This window comes from Petaurus breviceps, unplaced genomic scaffold (assembly GCF_028583685.1).
Source record: "Petaurus breviceps papuanus isolate PSGF00001 unplaced genomic scaffold, PetGlider_PUasm1.0 178, whole genome shotgun sequence".
Lineage (NCBI taxonomy): Eukaryota > Metazoa > Chordata > Mammalia > Diprotodontia > Petauridae > Petaurus > Petaurus breviceps.
In genome coordinates, this window is record NW_027185777.1 from 23,755,977 (window position 1) to 23,761,662 (window position 5,686).

Below are 5,686 nucleotides of genomic sequence, written 5' to 3' on the forward strand. Positions count from 1 at the left end.
GGAAAGAATTGGCATCCCTGTTTTCCTCTCATATTTTTTGCAAAAGATTCTAATATGTCTCTATTGTATTTAGATTCAGATAGATCTTTTCTATGATATCAAAAAAGGTCCTTCTATGCCTATGTTTTGTAGGGTTGTTGCTTTGGGTTTTTGTTTGTTTGAGAATAAATGAATGTTGTACTTTGTCAAAGACTTTTTCTTCATCTCTAGCATTAGTTCTAATTGTTCTTTAAAAGTCTGATAGAATTCTCCTGTGAATTCATCATGACCAGAGTTTTTTGCCCCCTTCTCTTTGGTAATTCTTTTACAACTAATTCTATTCCCTTTTATGAAATTGGGTTATTTACGATCTCTATTTGGTCTTCTGTGAATATTGCTACTTTATATTTTTGAAGTTATTCCTCTATTTCTTTTGTGTTCTCAGTTTTGTTATCATAGAGCTGCGCGTAAGGTTTTGATTATTCTTTTTTCTTCTAATTTTGCTGTGATTTCCCCTTGTTTGTTTGTTTTTTGTCAATTTGATTTTTCTGCTTTCTTTTAAATCAAATTGACTAAAGGTTTATCAATTGTATTAGTCTTTTCAAAGAATAAACTTTTAGTTTTATTTATCATTTCTGTAGATTTGTTTTTGATTTCCAGTTTATACATTTCTCCTCTAATTTTTAATATTTCCTCCTTTATGCTCATTTTGGTTTTTAAAAAATTGTTAGTTTTTAATTTTGAAAATTCATATTCAGTATACTAGTTCTTTCTTTTTCTATTTTGTAAATGTATTTTTGTAGAGATATTATTTTTTATCTGACTGCATCCCAGAAGTGTTTGTGTGTTGTTTCATCAGTACCATTTTCTTTTACATGATTATTGTTTCTATGATTTGCTCTTGGACACACTCATTATTTAGGATTTCATTGTTAAATCTCTGCTTTGGTTTCTTTTTGTGCTTTCTAAACTGATAATGATTTTATTGCATATATAAAGGATATATTTTACTATTTAGCCTTTTTATATGTTAACAATGTCTCTGTACCCGAATACAAAGTTTTTATAAAAAATTCATATGGTGCTGAGAAGCACATTTATTCTTTAGTAGTTCCATTTTTAAAATGCTATGAATCTTTTTTAGCTCCAGTTTTTCTCCCCCCAACTATTTGTAAAGTTCTTTATTTTTTCCTTTTGTTTATCTTTCTACAGGACTTACTCAAAATTGAAAGAACAACATTGAAATTGCCACTATTGTGTTTCTGTCAGTATTTTCTTGTAATTCAGTATATTTTTTCCTTTATGAATTTAGATGCTAAGGCATTTGAAACATATAAGTTTAATGCTGGATACGGATTTGTGGTCTATGATTTCCATGCATGATTTAGTTACCTTTTTATGTTTTGAATGTTTGTTTTTTCCTTGTTTGATAAAATAATTGCAATTTCTGCTTTTTTGGGGATTCACTTGAGGTATTTTTTGCCCTCCATTTTTAATTCTGTGTATGTCTTTTTTTTAAACATGTTTTCATGTAAACATTGTTGAATTATGGGATTTTCTTTTCCTATCCAATATGTCATTCTTTACCATTTTATTGCATTGTTTAATACATTCATATTTAAAGTAGGGAGAGTTGTTTTACTTTTCTTCCATTTGTTTCTAATTTTTTCCCTCCCTTCCTTTTTAAACATATACCATGTCTCTTATTTTAGCTTAATTTGTTTTAAGACAACCCTATTCCCACCAGTTTATTATCAAACCCCACTCCTTCAATTTGTTACCCTTTCCCCTAGTTTAGGAATTTTGTTTAACTTGTTAGGTCTTTTTTCTTTCTAAATTTTATATAATTATTTAATCCTTCCTCTTTTTTTTCTAAGTAAAATAAAATCCACCTTCCTGACATTCACCTTCAACATGTTGTTAAAATTTAATTTTCTGAACCTTTTTTTCTAAAAGCATTTCTTACCTTCTTTTTCTTCATTATTTACTTTCCTCTTCTCTCTGTTCTAGACTCTTATCGTTTGATTTATGGTCTTCACATTTATTTGATCCTTTTTGAGTGCCTATATTTTTCATGGAAATAAAATTTCTAAGGTACCTGTGTTGGGTTCTTCTAAGCAGTTTCTGCTTTTTCCTTATAGATTTTGCTCCCCAGCCCACTCTTTTCTGTTGTGCCTCTTAGAGTTACTAGTTTTGCAGGTGTTAGAGTTGTTCTATGTCCCTGTTTGTATAATTCATTGTTGACCTTTGCCTTCTACTTGGTCATTCCCCTTCCCCCCCAATTACCTTGAAATCTCTTGCCTGGGTTCTTGCCCTTCTGCTTTTCTGGGTGTCCACTGTCCACTACCCCTGGGTGCTCTGCTTACCTTTCTCCTGTGGCCAGATGAATGGTCTTTTTGAGCATTTTTGTTATTTCCATTGTTGTTTCCTTACCTATTCTCCTGTAGGCTCTCTTTTTCCTGAGAGACTACAGGGAATTTATTTTCCTTCATTGTTGTATTGTTGGCAGTTTTTACTGAACTTCAATTTTCTCAGTTTTAAAAGGAGAGAGTTGGACTAGATGGCATCCGAGCCTAAATTTATGATACTCTGATCTCGGATTGATATTGATAGAGTTCTCGAATTGTAGCCAAGAGAACTGGTTTTGAATCTTGCCTTACTAGTTATGTGGTCATGAGTAACTCATTTAAGAACTCTGAGCTTCAGTTTCCTAATCTGTAAAATGGAACTAAGCATAATGGATAGAGTGCTGGGCCTGGAGTCAGAAGATCTAAGTTCAAATCCAGCCTCAGACACTTACTAGTTGTGTGACCCTGGGCAAGTCACTTAACCCTGTTTGCCTCAGTTTCCTCATCTATCAAATGAGCTGGAGAAGGAAATGGCAAATCACTGCAGTGTCTCTGCCAAGAAAACCTCAAATGGGGCCACAAGGAGTTGGACACGATTAAGACAATGGAAAAAAGTGGTGTTAGCCTGTTATACATAGTTCACAGGCTTATTATATGATAGGTATTGTGCTTGGCACTAAGAATACAAATTAAAAACAAAAAACATCAACCCTTACTCTCAAGGAAGCGTTGGAAGCTTTTAAGGGTCATATAAATGTTAGCTGTTACTGTGATTAGTGGTAGTAATATGTTACTTACTTCTTGGTAGTAATATGTTAGTATGATTAATGGTACTAATAGAGGTAGTGGATTCCTTGAAAGCCTAATTCCACATTCCAAAACTTTGACTTTTATCACCCTTTTCCTTTCTCATATACATGGGTTGAAGTGAAATGCTTAGTCTTAAAAAAAAAGATATTCTATAGGTATCAAATAAAAGTGGCTTTGCAGATAATGTATTGGAAGAATAATTTTATAATCTTATCAAATGAACTGGAGCACTTTTTAAATGGGGTGCTGCCTCTGACAGTCTTCCCTTAGAGTGAGGCTGCCTCACTTAAGAAAAAAAATCACGGTAAACATTTTGTAGTTGGAACCTGAATTAACAATGTAATCAATGAAAACAGGAAAACATCTGGCACCAGGACACTTCATGCTGAATTTTATATGGCTTCCAAAAATAAGTTGAAATAGAACTATAAAGGTGAGAGCATGAGGAGATGTAGCAGGAGAAAAGGATTTTTTGGGGTTTTTTTTGCCTTAGGAATCAGTGATTTTGACTCACAGGGAACAAAGAAGAGGATGGAAGAATTTACCAGCCATGGGACAGGGGAGGAACAAGTTCACTGAGGGCCCCAAAGTCTCAGGAGTGACTGCATGCTCCATCAGTGACATCAGCTCCTACCCTTTGTTACTACAAACATTGGGAAGATGGAAGTAGGAGAGTCATTGAGTCTGGCTGGGCAAGTGAATCTGAAAATCAAGCAATCCATCAATAAATATTAAGTTCCTGCTGTGCAGCAGTCACTGGGCTAGGTGATGCAAAAGCAAACACTGAAACAGTTCCTACTTTTAGTCTGACATTCAAATGGGGAAGATAACAAATACATATGTAAACTTATATAGCATAAATATATAGTGAATAAGTAGAAATAAATGTGATTAGTCAAATACAAGACAGTGTGAAAGGGAGGAAACCAGAAGTTGGGGAGGTCATGAAAGGCTTTATGCTTGAGCTGTATTTTAAAGGGAGGAGCACTTAAAGTGGTCTAAGGGAGGGAGGGCAATCCTGGCATATGGAATTGCCGATGCAAAGGCACCGTGATGGTATATGAACCTCATGATTGGACCCTCCACACCGGACTGAACTCATGCTAGACATATTTATAGGCAGTAGGAAAAGAAAGTGCAGACCCAGAGACAATGAAGACGAGAGAAAGGTTAGGAATGACAGGTCACAGCTCTGTAGCTTCATCTCAAGATGGTCAGGGAATGAGGCACACCTGAAAGATACCCCAAATGCATAGTGTACAACCAAACTCCCTTTTTTCAGGTCTTGGTTTCTAGCATTGCAGGCAATCTTTGCTTCTGATGTTTTCTTGATGATTCTAAATTTTCCTAGAAACCAGGCCCCAAATTCCTTTGCTTTTCTAAATTTTGCTGAATGTGACTAATCCTGAGGTTGTTGTATCCTTAATTATGTCCCCTCTTTCTATGGAAAGCCCACTCTCCCCTTCCCTCCCATGTTGGGAATAGTGTGTCGGGAGCTTCTTAGAGGGCAAAGTTCCATGGGGTAGCTTAGAAGCTACCAGCTAGGGCTTTAATCAGAGGCTGGGGGGTCCCAGTTATCCTGTGCACGTGCTCATGTCATTCATGTTTCCCCAGGCTTTTCCCTCTTAGTACTTTCATTAGCAGGTTAAAGTCTATGGGTAAAGATGTTCTTATTACAATTCACTGGCCTCATTTTAGCCACCATCCCACTCAGTTCGCTTTCTCTTTCCTTCTCCAAAGCAAGAATTATTCTCTGGCATTTAGGTTAAATAAATGCACATACAGAACAAAAAGTTACAGCCACAAAAATACTGTTTTTCAGGGGAGCAGGCAGTCTAGTCCTCTCATCCATCTCTGAACCTGGGTTTCACAGGTGTACCCAAAAGACAAGCATTGCCTTGTCCAGGGATCACAGGTAAAAGCAAATCATCTCACTACCCTCAGCTGCTCTAGCAGAACCCTGCCTTAAATACCCGGTCATACTTTCAGCAAAGACCCTGCTTGATGCCCTCTTGGGATGGTTACCTTCTTTCTCCTGCTTAGTCCACGAGAGTGACTGACCATCTGAGTATTCGTTGTGAAGATAAACCCCAGTGCCCCAAGGGAGATACAAATGACTGTATGGTCCTTACAGAGGTTCTCAGGAGCATCTGGTGCAACCTTTTAAAAATCCTTTTACAATAATCTTCTAAAACCATTTAGCCTCATGCTTCCTATTTCTTTTTTGCCCCCAGATATGGGAAAGGGAGGGGGAAACATGTGCCAGCTGCAGAGGTGATTGCCATAGCAAGTGTAACATCTGTGCGTTTTCCATTTATCCCAACAATTATTTTCTGAGCTTGTTTTTGATGTCCACATTTTTATTTTTAACCATAGTGGTCTTTGTAGTTTCTATTGACTATAGAAAATTTCAGATATCCTATTATCTCCTCAACATTGGCCATTTCACCCTTACTAGTTCCTCTCAATATTTTTAGCATCTTTAAAACTGATTTTAAATTTCTACAAGGTCTTCTATTTGCTCTTTTGATTTTCTTTCTGGGGTTAAT